At 41.7% G+C, this 22,271-nt stretch overlaps 1 protein-coding gene across 2 annotated transcripts in view; it reads left to right on the forward strand.

The window, feature by feature from the left end:
* The first annotated feature begins 2,289 nt into the window (after positions 1 to 2,289).
* ST6GAL2 (ST6 beta-galactoside alpha-2,6-sialyltransferase 2) overlaps positions 2,290 to 22,271 on the forward strand; it is a 235,891-nt gene continuing 215,909 nt past the window's right edge. For both annotated transcript variants that reach the window (XM_077482626.1, XM_077482627.1), the window contains exon 1: positions 2,290 to 2,464. The gene's annotated coding sequence lies outside the window, so the exon portion shown is untranslated. The remainder of the gene's footprint in view (positions 2,465 to 22,271) is intronic.

Consider the following 22,271-nt stretch of genomic DNA (forward strand, 5'->3'; position numbering starts at 1 on the left):
AATTATCAATATACCCTACAAATGTAGATATTGACACCACATAGCATACTAATATATTGCGTAACCACATCCATAAATAGTAAAGTCAAATAGGTTCTTAATTAGTATTCCAACAAAGGTATGGATGTCTAAAAAGCTGTGGGTCCAGGTATGAGTCTGGGTATAAGAAATTTCAATAGCTCGACATGTTGCGCGTGGAAAACGCTTCCTCAGGAGCAGTAATTTTGTGAAAGTAGGTAGCTATTAGGCATAATAATATGCAAAACAGTCAAAATATATATTTTGGCTGTTTTGCATGGTATGCCTAATAGCTACCTACTTTCACAAAATTACTATTATAAAGTAGGAAGTAGAAATGGGACTTTGCATGAAGCATGCCATTGTAATTTATAAAAATATGTATAAAAAAAAATTAGTTAATTTTAATTTAATGTCATTATCCCCTAAGGTTAGTCCATGATATTTGAGAGCATAATGGATAAATGATAAATAAATAATATATAATATGGATGTAATCATAAAATATTAACATAATAAATTAACATAATAATTATAATAATAATGAATTTAATGTAAACAATTAATGGACATGATTAATACAATTATTACAAATAAATATATAAATCAATGAAATTACAAATTATAAATAAATAAATCACATAATAAATACACAGACAGTACATGATGATATTATTAAAATACATGATTAGAACAGGCTTAGCTGGGCACCCTTTTTTGTAAACAGGATGCGTTTCATGGCTTAACACCAATCATCAGGGTTATGATGCACGTGTATACTGAAAAATCTAATAAATTAAGTAACTATATTAATGTACAGAACTCTTTCTGATGGAAAGAAAATATCAGAAACAACCACTTTCTGAGACTACTTACAGAAAAGCCGGTAAGTTAAACCCAGCTCCAGAGCTGTACAGAGCTATACCTGTGCACTCATTCTGTACAGCTGAGGCTGCAGAAATGGAGACTGAGGGCTGTGTCCTCAATCTCCTTTCTCTGTTTCAAAGGTGGAACATCAGAGGTCTATTTTGACCCCTCATATTTCACCAAAGCCCCCCAACAGGGCTCCTAAAAAAAAAAAAGAATTAAAAAAGCTGGAAAATAAAAAAAGATATAAAAACATTAAATTAAAAAAAAAACACTGACACCAGTGGTGGAACTACAAGGGTCACAAAGGTCACATTTGCAAAAGGGGCCCTGGCGTCTTGCAACTGAGCTCAGAGGGAAGGGCCTTGGCTGGGGGTTAGGGTGCCCTTCATGGTTTCTTGCATGGTTACAACGCTAGTGCTGCCAGCTGGAAGTACCAACCACTGGAAGCTGGAGGGAGGCAGTTATGTCCTTAGGCATACATACCTACCTGTCAGCATTTTTTTAATGTCATGTGGGCTCATCCACAGGTGTGCATATACTGTCACCTTTCTAAAAAGCTTTCTGTGTTTGGCCACTCTTCAGAGGCTGTCTGACAGGTAGTGAAGGGGCAATATGTCCCTCCTCAGTACCTGCTTTGTCCTTAAAAAAATGATGAAGCACCATACAATGTACGCGGGAGCAGGACAGCCCCATTCACATGAAGTGGCACTACTGCCTACCAAAAGGCGACACGGCTGGGTGGGTGATTGGAGGGCAGTAAGACCCCTTTCGCACTTTTCGCTTTTCAGGCCCTTTCATGTTAAAAGAAGCGGCTGAAAAGCTCATGAAAATGTATTTCGATTAAAATCAACACACTGAGGCAGTGGGCTGACGGGTGGTGAAAAAACGCCCCTCTCCATTGAAATTAATAGAAAGCTCTTCAAAAGCGTCTGAAAAGCTCTTCAAAAAGCGCTCAGTGTTTTTACTGGCAATTTAGAAGAGCCTCAGTGTAAAAAGGGGCCTCAAACCTTGGCATCTTGTGTGAATGAGCCCTAGTTCCACTTTAAAGGCGCCATGTAGGCAAAGAAGGAGTCCCCAAATGCCAATGTGTAGGAATTGCCCAGAAATAATGTGTCTTCTTCTTCAGAGAAGTTCCAGGCTCAGCCATGGACCACACCAGTAGTATGTAGCCTGTGCAGCCCAATGTTCTCCTGACATCTCCTCACAGAGGAGCGAGGAGAAGGGGCGGGACACCGGGAGGAGCGGGCTCTCCTACAGCCCAGTGACATGGATTCAAACACGGGGGGAGAGCCGCTCTCCTCCTCCTCGCTCTGCCCGGCTCCGTTCATTCTCCGCCAACAGCATTCCCATGTGCTGAGCCCCGTTCTGTCAGGACACCATAGACCGCGGCGGTGAGAGGAGGAGGGAGGGAGCGCACCGCGGCGGACCGCACAGCCAAGGAATAGCGGGCACCCTCCAACATGTCAGTCCGGGGGCAGAGTGTGGAGGAGTCATCTGCAGCAAGCCCAGCAATGCACCCGGCTCCGGGGATGACGAGCTGAACGGGAGCAGGAGGAGGAGAGCCCACAGCCTGCAGGTAAAGGCAATGTCATCCCGAGATAGCACAACAGCCTGCTTTGTTCATCCATAGACAAAGGAGAAGAGCGAGACCCTCACTACTATACATTCTGCACCTCACACCTTCCTCCCTGTGTGTGTGTGTGTCTACACACTTCATACATATACACACACTTCATACAGCAGTCATATACACACACTTCATACAACGGTCATATACACACACACTATGCATATACACACACTTCATACATATACACACACTTTATACAGCAGTCATATACACACACTTCATACAACGGTCATATACACACACACTTCATGCATATACACACACACTTCATACATATACACACACTTCATACAGCAGTCATATACACACACTTCATACAACGGTCATATACACACACTTCATACAACGGTCATATACACACACACTTCATGCATATACACACACACTTCATACATACACACACACTTTATACAGCAGTCATATACACACACTTCATACAACGGTCATATACACACACACTTCATGCATATACACACACACTTCATACATATACACACACTTTATACAGCAGTCATATACACACACTTCATACAACGGTCATATACACACACACACTTCATAAATATATACACACTTCATACAACAGTCATATACACACACACTTCATACATATACACACTTCATACAACAGTCATATACACACACACTTCATACATATACACACGCACTTCATACAACAGTCACACACACACACATCATATATACACACACACACACACACACACCTCATACATGCACACACACTTCATACAACAGTCATATACACACACTTCATACACACACAAACACTTCATACATACATACACATACACACACTTCATACAGACACACACACACACACACACACACACACACACATTTTAACAACAGTCATCTACATACACTTCATACACACACGCACACACACACACACACACACACACACACACTTCATACAACAGTCATATACACACACACACACCTCATATTATGAAGTGTATGCAGTGTATGTATATGACTGTTGTATGAAGTGTGTGCATGAAGTGTATATATATGACTGTTGTATGAAGTGTATGTATATGACTGCTGTATGAAGTGTGTGTATGAAGTGTATATATATGACTGTTGTATGAAGTGTATGTATATGACTGTTGTATGAAGTGTATGTACATGAGTGGTGTATGAAGTGTGTGTATGAAGTTCAGACATATACACACACACTTCATACAGCAGTCATATACATACACTTCATACAGCAATCATATATACACACACACTTCATACAACAGTCATAAACATACACACACCCGGGTATTGCCTGGGTACAGGCAGCATTCATGTTTTATTGAGCACACATCACGAATGGTGGAATGGGCATAGCTATACATGGGTGACTTGTATGTGTGGAGGTGAGTTCCCTCGTACATGGGTGACTTGTATGCTTGGAGGTGAGTTCCCCTGTACATAGGTAACTTGTATGCGTGGAGGTGAGTTCCCCTGTACATGGGTGACTTGAATGTATGGAGGTGAGTTCCCCTGTACATGGGTGACTTGTACGCGTGGAGGTGAGTTCCCCATGTACATGGGTGATTTGTATGTGTGGAGGTGAGTTCCCCATGTACATGGGTGACTTGTATGTGTGGAGGTGAGTTCCCCTGTACATGGGTGACTTGTATGTGTGGAGGTGAGTTCCCCTGTACACGGGTGACTTGTATGTGTGGAGGTGAGTTCTGTATGTGGATGAATGGTATGTGAGGTGAGTTCCCCTTTGCCCTGGTTCACATTGATGCAATTTGGCATGTGATTTGACATGTCAGATTGCATGCCAAATCAGCGGCAATTGCCGGCAATGGCACTGTCCCAATTGGAGTAGTTTCTGTGCTACTTTTGGCAATTTTGGGGTGCAATTTCCATTGACATCTGTGCAGAAAGCTCACACAGATGTCTCTGAAATGGCTCCCGAAGTCGGGACTGACACGCGGGAATCAAATCGCATTGAGTTCAGCTGAACTCGCACAATGTCATTGTCGCTGTCAGTGTGAACCTGGACTTTGATGAAGATTTGGTCTGAGGAGTGCTGTGTACACAGGGAAATGTACCTTACACAGGGATTCCTAGAAGGAGACATTCTGGGGAGAACACTAAAATAAGTGAAAGCTTCTCAGCTCTGGTATTGTGCGGAGGAACCTGCTTGAGGTTTTCTCTAACATCTCCAAGATCTGGATTTTGGGTTCTGGTAACAACAAAGTCACATTATTTTTGCCTGCAGTTACCTGGTTCTATTTCCCTGCAAACATCATTTGTGGTATTATAGTTTACAATGTTATAGGTGATATATGTTCTCTATACAGGCTTTTTCATTAAAGGCTGTGCCAAGAATATGGTTGGTGTGCAGAGGGCATAGCAGGTAATTGGATTGGATTTGCCAAAAGCATTTAGAGAGAAATTTAAAGTGATATTGAACCCTGTGATTTTTTTTTTTTGTAATTCAGCACCTTATTTAGTCATGTACTTTGGATGCAGCTCCATTCTTTTAGGGCTCTTTCACATGGGCGGTATATCCACGTGGTTGAGCCATGGTTTTAGAACCCCATCCGTCCAGCTAAATTGTACCATTGCAGCCAGACTGGATTGTACACATGCTGTGGTTGCAACACAGAGTTTGACAGATGCCACCACCTGCCAAATGCACACATGAAGGTCAATGGGAGCGCGTCACAGCCACGAGCCAAATGTTTGGTTTTCAGTGTGATATGTTAATGCAAAATTCATCTTGTATTTAAAAAAATAAAATAAAAAATGAAGACAGACCTTCATTTTCTCCTGGCCTGGCAGCTTTTACTCTTCCTTCCTCTGAAAAGCAATCCACCACAAATTGTTGTTTCATAGGGTGGTAGGCACTGCAGCTGCCCATGTAAAAGAGCCGTTAATCCTTGCCTCTGTTCCAGTTTAAGCTGGTGACTTGATCACTGCCCTGGGTTTGCTTTATCAGGATGGCCCCTTCCTCTTGCAGTGTCTGCCTACACTGTGTGCATCAATAGATACAGACAGCCCTATAGCCTAGGATTGCAAGGCACTCCCCTTCTCCTTCCTGCTCCCCTCCCTTCTCTAAGCTAACAGACTGACTGCAGACTGCACTGTCCACTGTTATCAAGCAGTGAAAGTTGTAAATTGCAAGTGCTTGGGTAAAAATGTTACCAGTTTACTAGGGGAATGTATATTTTTATGAGCTCAACATGTTAAACTAAAAAACACAGAGGGTTTAAGTCCCGGGTCACACATATGCAATGCATGAACTAGTGCAATTCCTTTGCAACTTCCCACACGCTACTTACTCTCTGCGAACCGTTGTGGGTGTCAATAGAAAGTTAATGACACCCCCAGATCGGTTTGCAGATTGTCAAATGGTACAGAAATTGGATGGCATGAATGTGAACACCCATGTGATCTGATTTCGGTATGGACCAAAAAAAGGGTCCTCCACCATTTTGGATCAACTGCAATACCATTTCAATTCACATCGCACAGAGATCGCATGTGATCTGCCCAGCAATGTTGTGCGAATCAAATGCAATGTCTGTGTTCGCACAAGTGTGAACCCAACCTAATACTATCTAATACTACTTTAACCACTTAAGAACCGCCTCCTGCACATATACATCGGCAGAATGGCACGGCTGGGCACAAGCACGTACCTGTACATTGCTTTTTAAGTGCCCAGCCTTGGGTCAGGAGCGCTCCCGACCCGGTCCTGAGCTCCGTGGCCGCGGACCCGATCGCCGCTGGTGTCCCACGATCGGGTCACAGAGCTGAAGAACGAGGAGAGGTATGTGTAAACAAACCTCTCCCCGTGCTTCATACTGTGGCTGTCACCGATTGTCTCTTCCCTTTTATAGGGAAAGACGATCAGTGACGTCACATGCCAGGCCACGCCCCCATACAATAAAAAAAACCACATAACGTCATACATAACACTACACTGCCCCTAGTGGTTAACTCCTTCACTGCCATTGTCATTTACACAGGAATCGGTGCATTTAAATAGCACTGATTGCTGTATAAATGACAATGGTCCCAAAAATGTGTCAAAAATGTTCGGTGTGTCCGCCATAATGTCACACTCACAATAAAAAACACTGATCGCCACCATTACTAGTAAGAAAAAAAAATATTAATAAAAATGCTATAAAACTATCCCCTATTTTGTAAACGCTATAACTTTTGCATAAACCAATCAATAATCGCTAATTGCGATTTTTATTAGTATTTTTTTTTTTTTTTTACCAAAAATATGTAGAAGAATACGTATCAGCCTAAACTGAGGAAAAAAAAATGTTTTTTTATATATTTTTGGGGGATATTTATAATAATAAAAAGTAAAAATATTGCATTTTTTTCAAAATTGTCGCTCTATTTTTGTTTGTAGCGCAAAAAATAAAAACCACAGAGGTGATCAAATATGAATTGCAAAAAGGGGCCTGGGTCCTTTGGCTGCAAATTGGTCCGGGACTTACGTGGTTAACCACTTCCCGACCAGCGCACGACGATGTACGTCGACAGCATGGCACGGGCAGGCATATTGGCGTACATGTACGTCCAATATTCGTTGCCGCCGTGCCATCGGGAGCGCGCCGCCGGCGGCGCGCTCCCGCGCTGGTCGGGACCTCCGTGAGTCCGGTCGCGGGACCCGCGGACTCGATCGCCGCGGGCATCCCCGCGATCGTCTCACGGAGCGGCGGAATGGAGGAAATGCTGTATAAACAACATTTTCTCATTCTGCCTAGCAACTAGTGACGCTGATCTCTGCTCCATGTGATTGGAGCAGAGATCAGTGTACACTAAATGAAAGCCCAACCCCCCCACAGTTAGTAACACACCCCTAGGAACACTTAACCCCTACACTGCCACCCACAGGTTAACCCTTTCACTGCCAGTGTCATTTACACAGGAATCACTGCATTTATATAGCAGTGATTACTGTATAAATGACAATGGTCCCAAAAATGTGTCAAAAATGTCCGATGGGTCCCCGACAATGTCGCAGTCACAATAAAAATCGCAGATCGCCGCCATTACTAGTAAAAAAAAAAATAATAAAAAATTATTAATAAAAATGCTATAAAACTATCCCTATTTTGTAAACGCTATAACTTTTGCGCAAACCAATCAATAATCGCTTATTGCGATTTTTTTTACCAAAAATATGTAGAAGAATACGTATCGGCCTAAATTGAGGGAAAAAAATGTTTTTTTATATATTTTTGGGGGATATTTATTATAACAAAAAGTAAAAAAGAATGCGTTTTTTTCAAAATTGTCGCTCTATTTTTGTTTATAGCGCAAAAAATAAAAACCGCAGAGGTGATCAAATACCACCAAAAGAAAGCTCTATTTGTGGGAAAAAAAGGACGTCAATTTTGTTTGGGAGCCACGTTGCACGACCGCGCAATTGTCAGTTAAAGCGACGCAGTGCCGAATCGCAAAAAGTGGTCTGGTCTTTGACCAGCAAATTGGTCCGGTCTGAAAGTGGTTAAAGATGTGTTCTGTTGTTTTGTAGAGTGAATAGCAGCCAAATAGATTTAAATTTACCCAAATTGTTTAGGGAGGAATGAATTTTGGATTATTTCTCGTGAGCACTGTCATATCCTATAAATCTGCTTTATATGTGACATGTAATGTCAAGTGGAGAAAGTCAGTTTGGAATAGTGTCCATGTATTAGTCCATCTCTGTATCCAGTTTGCTGGTGTACATCTCTAATTACAGTAAGCTTCAAAACATGTAACTACCTTCTAAGACCTGGCAGTAAGGATGGTGATCAAAGACAAATGATGGTGTCACCAAGCTGGTGTGTATTCAGAAGCCTGAGAATAATGCTGTAAAAAATTGCAGCAAACAAGTTCTCTGCCTGGGTGGGGTACTCTCCATGTTCATAAAATTGAGACAAGTAAACACTGTAATGCATTGATGTTTTAAAATCATTTTTTTATGTATAATATATGCTTCTATTAACCACTTCAGCCCGGAGGATTTGGCTGGCCAAAGACCAGAGCACTTTTTGCGATTCGGCACTGCGTCGTTTTAACTTATGATTGCGCGGTCGTGCGACGTGGCTCCCAAACAAAATTGACTTCCTTTTTTTCCCACAAATAGAGCTTTCTTTTGGTGGCATTTGATCAACGCTGCGGTTTTTATTTTTTTTGCACGATAAACAAAAAAGCCAATACGTATTCTTCTACATATTTTTGGTAAAAAACAAACCGCAATATGCGTTTATTGATTGGTTTACGCAAAAGTTATCGCGTCTACAAAATAGGGCATAATTTTATGGCATTTTTTTAAATATTTTTTTTTACTAGTAATGGCGGCAATCTGTGATTTTGATTTTTATCATGACTGCGACATTATGACAGACAGATCGGACAATTTTGACATTTTTGGGACCATTCACAATTATACAGCAATCAATGAGTCTGGCAGTGAAGGGGTTAACACTAGGTGACGCTGTGTGGGTTAAGTGTGTCCTAGGGAGTGATTCTAACTGGAGGGAGGGGCTGTGTGAGACACATCACTGATCTCTGCCCCCGATCACAGGGAGCGGTGATCAGTGACACTGTCACTAGGCAGAATGGGGAAATGCTTGTTTACATTATCATCTCCCCGTTCCTCCTCTCCGTGAGACTATCATGGGTATCCCCGCGGACATCTGGGCACATGCCTGGTATGCAAGCCCCGCGAGATCAACATAGTATAACGTGATTTTGCGCAGCGGAGGGAACCTGAAATCCAGCGCTGGGACTTATGGCCTGTACACAGGATCCAAAAATGGAGAGGTTACTGAAGTGCTAAGAATTCTCGTACGACAGAATAAAAAATCGGAAGTGATGTCATGTGTTGTAGTGTATTTCTATTGTATTTTTGGATGACAACTGTAATGATTAACCACTTGCCGACTAGCAGCCGTCATTATACTGCAACAGGTCGGCTTGTTCCCGCAATTCGCCTTAGGTGTTGCGGGCGGCCACCCGTGATCCCTGGAAAAAGCGCCAGAATGGGGATCTGTCAATGTAAACAGACAGATCCCTGTTCTGACAGGGGTAGAGGGAGAGATCTGCTGTTCCTAGTGATTAGGAACAGCGATCTCTCTTCTACTCCAGTCAGTCCCACCTCCCCACATTTAGAAACACCTCCCAGGGACACATTTAACCCCTTGATCACCCCCTAGTGTTAACCCCTTCCTTGCCAGTGACATTTACACAGTAATCAGTGCATCTTTATGTGCCAAAATGTCAAAAGTGTCCGATCTGTCCTCCGCAATGTCGCAGTCCCGCTAAAAATTGCAGCTCGCCACCATTACTAGTAAAATGTAAATAAATAATAAAAATGGCATAAATCTATCCCCTATTTTGTAGATGCTATCACTTTTGCGCAAACCAAGCAATATGCGCTTATTGTGATTTTTATTTTTATTTCTTATTTTTACCAAAAAACATGTAGAAGAATACGTACTGGCCTAAACTGATGAAGAATTTTTTTTTGGAAATATTTATTATAACCAAGAGTAAAAAATCTAATTTTTTATTTTTTTTGTTTATAGCGCAAAAAATAAAAAGTGCAGGGGTGATCAAATACCACCAAAAGAAAGCTCTATTTGACTGCGGAATTGTCAGTTAAAGCGACGCAGTGCTGTATCGGAAAGAATGGCCTGATCATTAAGGGGGGAAATCTTACGGTCTGTAAGTGGTTAAATGAAAATCATACAAACTGGTATTGTGCAAGAATTTTTTTTTGTGTTTGTCTGATCGGATAATATCGGATGAACTGTCGTGATCGGCTCTCAAAAGCTCTGTACTAACGATCTGATTATCATACGATAGCTTCGAAAGCTGTATTTTTTGTCCAATTTTCGGATCTTGTGTACGGGCCATTAGGCATCATGGACATTGTTTTAAATGGGCATACAGTGCACATGAAGCATAAAAAGCCAACGTAAGGCAGCCTCCTATTACAACAAATAGCTGTATGCTGCTATATGAGGGTTTAAGCCAGCGCTTACGCAATCTTGCACATGGGCATACAACATTGGACACAGACTGCCAGCGTAAACTGTCATAAAGCAGCGCGCATATATTGATTGCAATGGGAGGTTATACGCCGCACCTGTGGCTCCCTTGATCCAAATGGCTCTACAGCTGCCCAATCACTTTTACAGGATGAGGAAGAGCCCCCCTTTTGCTGCCATGGATGTTGTTACTTCCTTGTGAAAGCAATAAAATTACATTTAAATAAAATAGAGTAAAAAAAAAAAAATATATATATAGTAAAAAAAAAGTAAAACAGCCTGTTCCCCCATGCTCGAGTGCAAAAGCGAATGCACATATAGGTCATGCCTCAGAGAGTGAAAGCAATAATTCTACGGCCAGAGCTCATATTTAACTCTAAACTGGTAACCTGTAAAGGCTTTTAAAGCGCCACCTTCTGAGGTACTGTAATTTGTCGCCATGTCATGGATGTGCAAAATGTAAAATCTTGATATAGTTGGTATGCACTTTCTCAGCACAACATCATCTTTTTAAAATGCATTTGACTGTATTTTTTTTCCTAATAATTTGCATTTGTTAAATGACTGTGCAAAAAAAAAAAAAAACTGTTGCAACAACCACCATTTTATTCTCCAGAGCCTCTACTTTTAGAAAATATATATTGTTTGGTTCTCTTTCTAGCAAAAAGATGTATTCAGATTTTTACATGTATGTGAGAAATGTCAGAATTGACCTGGTTAAAGTACTGTGCAGATTAAATAAATGTAAATGTTTTCCTTAAAGAGGAGCTGCACAAAAAAAAAAAATATTAAAAGCCAGCAGCTACTAATATTGCAGCTGCTGACTTTTAATAATATCACACTTACCTGTCCCAGGTTCCAGCGATGTCGGCGGCAGATGACGAGCGATCGCTCGTCTCGCTGCAGCCACCGCCGCCATCCTCTGTGTTGTCGCCCTGCTGATCGAGAGTAAAAGTAGATGTGTCAACATACAGTGGTGTGAAAAAGTGTTTGCCCCCTTCCTCATTTCCTGTTCCTTTGCATGTTTGTCACACTTAAGTGTTTCGGAACATCAAACCAATTTAAACAATAGTCAAGGACAACACAAGTAAACACAAAATGCAATTTGTAAATGAAGGTGTTTATTATTAAAGGTGAAAAAAAAATCCAAACCATCATGGCCCTGTGTGAAAAAGTGATTGCCCCCCTTGTTAAAACATACTATAAGGCTGGGTTCACACCGCTGCGGGGGGAGAACCGGATGTGATTCGCACAGCAAATCACATCCGATCTCCGTAGCGCTGCGAGTTCAGCCATACAGATAGTATGGCTGAACTCGCAGCGGTCCCGCAGCAAACTCGCACGGGACCCTTTTTTGGGTCCGCAACGGAATCGGATCGCATGGGGGTTCACACCATGCGATCCGATTCCTGTGCGAGTCGGCAGATCGCACTGCGATATGCCGACGGATCTGGGGGTGTCATTAACATAACATTGACACCCCCAGCCGTCCGCATAGGGCAGTGTGAACTGCCGGCGGGAGGTATGCGATGCGGGAAAACGCCGCGGATTCGCGGCGTTCCCGCGGCGTTCCCGCATCGCAGCAATGTGAACCTAGCCTTACTGTGGTTGTCCACACCTGAGTTCAATTTCTCTAGCCACACCCAGGCCTGATTATTGCCACACCTGTTCACAATCAAGGCATCACTTAAATAGGAGCTGCTTGACACAGTAAGGTCCACCAGAAGATCCTTAAAAGCTACACATCATGCCGAGACCCAAAGAAATTCAGGAACAATTGAGAAAGAAAGTAATTGAGATCTATCAGTCTGGAAAGGGTTATAAAGCCATTTCCAAAGCTTTGGGAATCCAGCGAACCACAGTGAGAGCCATTATCCACAAATGGCGAAGACATGGAACAGTGGTGAACCTTCCCAGGAGTGGCCGGCCGCCCAAAATTACCCCAAGAGCGCAGCGACGACTCATCCAAGAGGTCACAAAAGACCCCACAACAACGTCCAAGGAACTGCAGGCCTCACTTGCCTCAGTTAAGGTCAGCGTTCATGCCTCCACCATCAGGAAAAGACTGGGCAAAAATGGCCTGCATGGCAGAGTTCCAAGGAGAAAATCACTGCTGAGCAAAAAGAACATCAAAGCTCGTCTCAATTTCTCCACAACACATCTTGATGATCCCCAAGACTTTTGGGACAACATTCTGTGGACCGATGAGACAAAAGTGGAACTCTTTGGAAGGTGTGTGTCCAAGTATATCTGGCGTAGAAGGAACACTGCATTTCATAAAAAGAACATTATACCAACAGTAAAATATGGTGGTGGTAGTGTGATGGTCTGGGGCTGTTTTGCTGCTTCAGGACCTGGAAGACTTGCCGTGATAAAAGGAACTATGAATTCTGCTGTCTACCAAGAGATCCTGAAGGAGAATGTCCGACCATCTGTTCGTGTACTCAAGCTGAAACGAACTTGGGTTCTGCAGCAGGACAATGATCCTAAACACACCAGCAAGTCCACCACCGAATGGCTGAAGAAAAACAAAATGAAGACTTTGGAGTGGCCTAGCCAAAGTCCTGACCTGAATCCTATTGAGATGTTGTGGTATGACCTTAAAAAGGCCGTTCATGCTCGAAAACCCTCTAATGTAACTGAATTAGGACAATTCTGCAAAGATGAGTGGGCCAAAATTCCTCCAGGACGCTGTAAAAGCCTCATTGCACGTTATCGCAAACGCTTGGTTGCAGTTGTTGCTGCTAAGGGTGGCCCAACCAGTTATTAGGTTTAGGGGGCAATCACTTTTTCACACAGGGCCATGATGGTTTGGATTTTTTTTCACCTTTAATAATAAACACCTTCATTTACAAATTGCGTTTTGTGTTGTCCTTGACTATTGTTTAAATTGGTTTGATGTTCCGAAACACTTAAGTGTGACAAACATGCAAAGGAACAGGAAATGAGGAAGGGGGCAAACACTTTTTCACACCACTGTACACTGCTAAGGCATGGTCCACTGTAGGTCAGATGGTCCAAAGAAGTTATGTGCAACCAATCACATCGAAGCAAGTGCATGTAAAGAAAGGGGTAAAGAAAAGTGCAAGAGATCAGCAGCACTAAGATGCCAAAAGTGATGAAAAATAGAAATTGATACAAAGTGCTTTATGAAACTAAATATTCAGTTAGGATTTAGATCTTAGCATGTGTGTGTTTTTCAGTTTCAAATCCAAATCAAATCCAAAAGGGAAAAATGTGACTTGTATCATGAGACATCCTGCTGAACTGCATGTACAGACCTGAATGAAATTATTGCCTGATAAAAAAAACTGCTGATATTAACCACTTACAGACCGGACCATTTTGCTGGCTTAAGACCAGACCTCTTTTTGCAATTCAACACTGCGTTGCTTTAACTGACAATTGCGCGGTCGTGCGCCGTGGCTACCAAACAAAATTGACGTACTTTTTTTTCTCACAAATAGAGCTTTCTTTTGGTGGTGTTTGATCACCCCTGCGGTTTTTATTTTTTGCGCTATAAACAAAAATAGAGCGACAATTTAAAAAAAAAAACACATTATTTTTTACTTTTTGTTATAATAAATATATCCCCCACAAATATAAAAAAAAAAAATTCCCTCAGTTTAGGCCGATACGTATTCTTCTACATATTTTTGGTAAAAAAAATCGCAATAAGCGATTATTGATTGGTTTGCGCAAAAGTTATAGCGTTTATAAAATAGGGGATAGTTTTATGGCATTTTTATAAAAAAAAATTTTTACTAGTAATTTCGGCGATCAGGGATTTTTTTAATTTTTTTTATTGTGACTGCAACATTATGGCGGACACATCGGACATTTTTGACACATTTTTGGGACCATTGTCATTTATACAGCAATCAGTGCTATACAAATGCACTGATTCCTGTATAAAAGACACTGACAGTGAAGGGGCTAGCCAGGGGGTGTCAGTGTAGGGGTTAAGTGTTCCTAGGGGCCTGTTACTAACTGTGGGGGGCTGGGCTTTGTGTTAGTGAACATTGATCTCTGCTCCAATCACATGGAGCAGAGATCAGTGTCACATGTTGCTAGGCAGAACAGGGAGATGCTGTTTACAATGTCATCTCCCCTTCAGGCACCCCGTGAGACGATTGCGGGTATCCCCGCGGCAACCGGTGCGCACAAGATGGCAGGGCGGCATATAGAAATGGACGTACCTATACGCCAATATGCCTGCCCGTGCCATTCTGCCGATATACATCGTTGTGTGCCGGTCGGGAAGTGGTTAACATATGACACCCATGAGGCACTGGAGGTAAGTGGAATGAATGGGCAGAGTGGCTTTTATGCCTCTGCTACTTTGTTTAAAAGCTGAATTCAGGGATAAGTAAATATTGTCTAAATACAAGAGGCATGTGCATTCCTAGTGTGCTGCATGTAGTTCTTCCAGATCTGTGCAGTAATCCAATGTGAAATGTTTCCCTCTATGTAGGAGCCCCCTTTGTAATAAAGACCAATCACTGCTCTCGCCCCCTGTGCAGGTGACCGGTCTGGTCTCTGCCCACCTCCTCTAGTTTTCAGCAGGCAGCCTATGGTAGATGGAAAGCATTTGGTGCACACAAAAGTGAATTTATAGCGTTTGTGACTATCGAAGAATATTTGTCAATGAAGAGTTCATCTTGTGTTAGGATTGAGTACTGGACTCGCAATCGAGCATTCCCTTGAAAATTCTGCACAACAAGGCATTCGCCAGTATTCTAATACATAACAATGCTGGTTGAACTGTGATGTTCTCTCCCACTCAGCCAGCCAGTAAATACAACACATGTAGGGTAACATACATGTTCTCTTTTCTCTGTAGAAAAGGAATAATCGTTGCCCAGTCAACAAGTTGGGAAAACGGAGTGTGTGATAAAAAGCACTTCTTACAATTGAAGTCATTTGTTATAGCTCCCCGGGGAAAGCTCTGTATATTTTGACACCCATCTGTATGATGACTGGATGCATCTCATGCAAGGTTTGCTTGTTAAAGCAACTCGAATATCCCCGTGTAACACAAGCGGTCACAGATTCCAAAACCTGTATGTATGCACATCTGTATTCCAAGTAAGGAAAACAAATGGTTCTGAAAAGTAGCACAGTGTCAGCATTCCCCGGTAAATGAATGCAGGCAGTGATGTGGAACGCAGACAGGAAGCTACACCTGTTTCCAGCCTTTGGTTGCTGCAGGTATGAAGGCATGGGGGCTGATGTATGACAGGAAGAGAAAATTAGCAGCATTGCTCATACCTACCATTCAAATATCAGCTCTCGTTTTCAGATTTGTACTGGAAAAGGGAGTTTACTGCTTTAGTGTTGTGTGCTTTGGGCGTGTAAGCATCTCATACAATAAGTAATGCTTTGATAAATGGTAAGGTCAGGCTCAATTAGAACGCAGTTCAGAAGTTAGCCATCTAATGACATTCATGATCAGCACTGACATGTACCCAAGCTAGTTAAAAGAGCCTGTGATCTTCAGTTGCTGCTTTGTTTTGGAGGTTAATCCTGATACTGGACTTGCTACCCAGTATGCCACTGATCTGGAATAGGTATACAGGAAGGCAAATCCAAGATCTGATTTCACTGGCTGCATGCTTTTTCTAAGTCAGTAAAGTCAGTAGGTTGTGAATAATGGCTGAAGCTTTGGAGCCTGCATCTTTAAAAACAGAAGAAAGCATATTTCAATTCTCCAATAATAATAAAACAACTACTAACAATATAACAGCCTGTCACGTACCTGGTGGTTGAGCCCAATATGCAGGGAGCGGCTTCTTGTATACCTCTGGCTCGGAAACCCCTGGTAGAGCTGACAGGGGGCACTGGAGTGCAAAAGGGCACAAGTGCCTAACAGATTAGCAGATACAGGGTCTGACCCGGACTTCCGATGTGTTGTGAGACCAGTTGCAGACTGGAGCAGGGACCCGGTAGGAAGCCGGAACAACTGGAAGCTGGATACAACAAGTAGCAGGAAGGTGTATTGTAGTCCAGGAGAAAACAGCTGTTAGCTGAGGACTGTGGACAGCAAGGAGGTATTTTTAGTTCAGGAGGATCAGCAAGGAGGATCAGACTGATAACTGAAGTCAGCAAACAACTGGGAGATATCCTGTAGTCTGGAGCACAAGCAGGTGAAGGCAAGCTGGGCCATACACTGGCGGACAGATTCAATAAAGGAGCAGTAGCCAAAGTGTAGTTGTGAAGCAGGCCAGGTTGGTAGCAGGCGGGCGGACCAAGAAGAAGGCAGATGAGATGTCAGGACAAGCTGGGATCAGAGACTGGCAGCAAGCAGCGAAGGTCAAGGACAAGCCAGGTAACAGGAGTCAGGTAAGTAGAATAACAGGCAGCGAAGGGGTCTCAGGAAACACTAGACCGGACAGCAAGAGAGTATGGTGACAGTCTCCTTTAAATAGCACTTCTTGGCGCCAAGTGCTGTCAAGCAGCGCTCACGTGCACCATCATTCACACTGTCGCTCATGCAGCGGACGGCTCTTTTAAAGGGAACTCTGCGCACAGGTCTTCTTCTGCCATCCTGATTACTAAAACGTCTTCCTTGACACAACCTCGTGAAAGTTAAATGGATAAATGATAAGTCTGTTTTGAAAACGATACCTTTATTGTCAAATAGCATCACAGCAAAACATAAATGCAATGAGTAAATATGCAATCACATGTTAAAAACTATGTATGGTGAAAACAGTAATACCACATGGCAGGCCCATAGTATGGTAAATGGTAAGATTTCCATGTGAAAACAAAATAAGATCACAAAAAACTAGTACATACAGTATATTAGAATCATTAAATCATTTACAGAATAGGTGCATCCAGTAAGACGTTCAGTGTATATAAAATTGCACTCCTCAGAGGTCTACAGCAAAACATGAATATGTCAATATTTACCAAGGTTAAACCACATGTAGGAGAATTATATACATATAGTATATATAATTGTTGCACCTGTGTGACACTGGGAGGAGCCTGCTGATTACTCTGTTCACATACAATATAGTGTTCCCATTCACGCTCAGCCTTTCCACCAGGCAAGGCAGTATGTCCTATCTCTCACTGCAATTCCATGGACACTTATGTCCCTTTAGTGTTTAGTTGTAATTTTTCAAACTTTTTTTTATTTTTTTTTCCCCATTTCCTTTCATGATGTTTTTTTAACCACTTCCGGACCACCACACGCCGATATATATATTCTCACTTTGAAGAGGAATATCGTTGCCAATATCCTCTTCTTCAGCGGGGGTCCGGTTTTCGATAATTGTGGTCTTTGCAGTGGATTCGCTGCGAGATCACTTTTATTGGTGGTGGGAGAGGGCCCCCTCATCGCTCTCTGGTGCCCCCCGCTGCTTACTGCAGCCGTTGGTAGCGGCGGAGGCGATCAGATGCTTCTCCTTGCTTGGTATGGAGACAAGTGAGGGGAAGATGGCCCCCATCCGTCTCCATACCATTGCAGGGCGGAAGCGACATTAGAGCTGCGCGATTAATCGTTATAAAATCGCGATCTCGATTCTCTCCTCTGACGATCTCTACCACTGAGAATAGGCGATTCTTTCATATAAACAAGTGGAGAGATTATCTGCTCACTCAGCTGTCAAAATAAAGCATCCCCGGCAATCTGCCAAGTTTAGAACTTGCATGAAACATTGTAACTAACTTCTTAGATCAAAGGCATAGAACTTCTTGTGTAAACAAATAATCTGGGCAGTCTGCCAAGCATTCAACCACGTGTAAATGCAGGAAGTTTAACCACTTAAAGTCTAAATCTTTTTCTGACACTTCTTTAAGTTAAAATCAATATTTTTTGCTAGAAAATTACTTGGAACACCCAAACATTATTAAATATATATATATATATATATATATATATATATATATATATATATATATATAAAATATATAATTTTAGCAGAGACCCTAGGGAATAAAATGGCAATTGCTGCAATATTTTATGTCACACTGTGTTTGCCCAGCAGTCTTTCAAATGCAATTGTTTGGGAAAAAATACACTTCAATAATTAAAAAGAAAAAAGTAAAGTTAGCTAATTCTTTTTGTTTTAATGTGAAAGATGATGTTACACCGCGAGAATCGTGAGAGAATCGTGATCTGTCTTGTAAGCAAAAAAATCGTGGTTCTCATTTTAGCCAGAATCGCGCAGCTCTAAGCGACATCAAAACGTAATTTCCGCCCTTAGCTCTCAAAGGATCTTTTTTTTATTTTTTATTTTTTTAAATGACAATTTAAAAAAAAAAAAAAATGTTTATTGCATTTTAGTGTAGATATGAGACCTGAGGTCTTTTTGACCCCAGATCTCATATTTAAAAGGTCTTGTCATACATTTTTTTCTATTACAAGGGATGTTTACATTCCTTGAAATAGGAATAAAAGTGACACATTTTTTTTTTTTAAAGAACAGTGTAAAAATAAAGAATAAAAGGTAAGATAAACAAGATTTTTTTTTTTTAAACGTGCCCCATCCCGCCGAGCTTGCGTGCAGAAGCAAACGCATATCTGAGTAGTGTCCGCATATGAAAACGGTGTTCAAACCACACATGTGAGGTATCACCATGATCGGTAGAGCGAGAGCAATAATTCTAGCCCTAGAACGCCTCTGTAACTCAAAACATGCAACTTGTTTTTTTTTTTTAAACGTCGCCTAAGGATATTTTTAAGGGTAAGTCTGTCGCCATTCCATGAGCGGTCGCATGTTGGGTAACAATTTACTCGGCGTAACATTATCTTTCGCAATATACAAATAAAATTGGGCTAACTTGTGTCTTATTTTTTAACTCAAAAAAGTGTATTTAAAAAAAAAAAAGAAAAGTGCACAAATACAGTGTAATAGAAAGTATTGTAATGAGCCACATTTTATTCTCTAGGGTATTAGAAAAAAAAAATATAATGTTTGGGAGTTCTAAGTAATTTTCTACCAAAAAATCATAGTTTTTAACTTGTAAACAACAAATCTCAGAAAGGGGCTTGGCCCTTAAGTGGTTAACCCACATCTTTACTCAGGCCCATTCATTGTATCACACTCATATCCTTTATTTGGATTGTGGTGTTGGGTTTATTATATTACATTTCACTAGTGGTACACTTTAATACGTATTTACAATGCACCTATTGCAATTAATTTCTAGAGTTTGAACCCACACTTACCACCATTCGGTTATGTGTTTCTCATCTTTTTTTGGGATCATGGTATGCACCCAGTCTTTTCAATGCCGGGTTTGGACCTTGGCTCCCGGGAATGATACCTTTGGGGAGACAGATGTAAACTCATCCCTATGGATACTTACAAGCCTGTAGAATTTGAGACTGTGCATCCAGACAGGTAGGGCTGCCAAAGGTATTTCCCAGGAGCTGAGGTCAGGACCCGGCATTGAAAAGACTGGGCGCATACCATGATCCCAACAAAGATGAGAAACACATAACCGAATGGTGGTAGGTCTGCTGACCAAACAGCTGTCCACAGGCCAGAGTCTGGCCTCCAAGGCCCTCTCTTTTTCTATAGGCTGCTTTGTACGAAATCAATTATTCATTGCATATTTGTAGTCTTTCCAAATAGGCAGCTCTTATTTATTTATAAAGCACTTGTCAGAGTAAAACAATGTAAAGTGTTTGTGGCTAGATAGATGAGTGTTTACAGCAAACAACGGTGCACCTACTGGTTTCTGGGACTGAAAAGTTTATGTTCTGATACCCAGGATACAGGTATATTTTTTGCATTGAGGTGATTAATCAAAGGTGTACATAATTAACATAAGCTGGTTGTACACCAGTAGAAGTTCCCTGGAAAAATGTTGAATTCCCAGAACATTGGTTTGATTTTTCAATGGTTAGTGGGGTCAGTTGGTTTGTTTCCCTGATGGTTAGTGAGGCCAAATCAACATTCATTTTGCAATGCAGTGATAAGAAAATTCAAAGGAGCAACATTTTTTTTTTTTAAGGACCATTCTAACTGTGATTGTGGTTTTTGTTCAATTTTTTCCGTATGAACGTTCGAGCAAAAATCTGCATATGACCAACTTAAGTCTCAGTGCTGCATGTACCTCACAGTATTGTACAGCAGGTACATTTTTTTTCAAGTTTCAATGCGAATGTTCAAGCAAAAATAACTCCCCCCATCCCTTGTACTGGTAGTTAGCAGCATTGTTATTTAACCCCTCCATCTACCATTATTGGTCAGTGGCAGTTATTTAACCACTTCAGCCCCGGCCTATAGACATGACGCCCACAGATGGGATCTCCCATCCTGGGTGGGCGTCATATGACTTCCTCTTATTCCCGGCCATCTAGCCGGTGCCCGGTGCGCGTGCCGCGTTGTCCGCCGGGCACCCGCGATTGCCCGGGAACACAGCAGGACCGTGGATCTGTGTCCTGTCAGTGGAGAGGAGACCGATGGTGTGTTCCCAGTACAGAGGAACACCGATCGGTCTCCTCCCCTTGTGAGTCCCCTCCCCCCACAGTTAGAATCACTCCAATAGGGAACATATTAACCCCTGCAGCGCCCCCTGGTGTTAACCCCTTCCCTGCCAGTCACATTTACACAGTAATCAGTGCAATTTTATAGCACCGATCACTGTGTAAATGTGAATGGTCGGTCCTAAAAATGTGTCAAAAGTGTCCGATGTGTCTGCCATAATGTCGCAGTCACGAAAAAAATCGCAGATCACCGCCATTACTAGTAAAAAAAAAAAAAATGCCATAAATCTATCCCCTATTTTGTAGATGCTATAACTTTTGCACAAACCAATCAGTATATACGCTTATTGAGATTTTTTTTACCAAAAATATGTAGAAGAATACATATCGGCCTAAACGAAGGAGAACATTTTTATATTTTTTTTTTAAATGGGATATTTATTATAGCAAAAAGTAAAAAATATTGTGTTTTTTTTCAAAATTATCGCTCTTTTTTTTGTTTATAGCGCAAAAAATAAAAACCGCAGAGGTGATGAAATACCACCAAAATAAAACTCCATTTGTGGGAAAAAAAGGACGTAAATTTTGTTTGGGTGCAACGTCGCATGACCGTGCAATTGTCAGTTAAATCCACACAGTGCCAAATCGCAAAATGTGCTCTGGTAAGGAAGGGGGTAAAATCCTCCGGGGCTAAAGTGGTTAATCCCTGCCCCCTCACATTAGCGGGCAGTGGCAGTTTTATATAACTCTTTTACCCCTATCCACCTCATTGGTGGTCACTGCTCTTACCCCCCCCCCCCCCCCACACACACACACACAAACACAGCAGTGGTTATTTTGGCAGTAAGTTTCGATTTAGTTTTAGTCATTTGACTAAAATGATATTTTAGTTTTAGTCGTATTTTAGTATTTTGACTAAAATGATGTTTTTGTCGTATTTTAGTTATCTGAATTGTTTTTGTTCTAGTCATATTTTAGTCGACTAAAATCTCATACATGTTAGTCAACTAAAATCGAATGGGTTTCGTTAAATTGTAATGCATTATTTAAAGATTTTTCTAGAATTTCTAAACTAAAATTTAAATTCTAAAACTATATACTCCTGGAGTAAAAATCAAATAACATGTTATTATTTATGGTATTAGGCCTCTTTCACACGGGGCGGATCAGTAATGATCCGCCCCGTGATGATCCGCTCGCTCAGCGGGGATCGCTCCGTTGTCCTTGCTGAGCCGGCGGCGGACAGGGCGGTCTCCGCACACTG

The sequence above is a fragment of the Lithobates pipiens genome, unplaced genomic scaffold, assembly GCF_037356315.1.
Source record: "Lithobates pipiens isolate NorthernLeopardFrog02 unplaced genomic scaffold, aLitPip1_a1.2 Scaffold_16, whole genome shotgun sequence".
Lineage (NCBI taxonomy): Eukaryota > Metazoa > Chordata > Amphibia > Anura > Ranidae > Lithobates > Lithobates pipiens.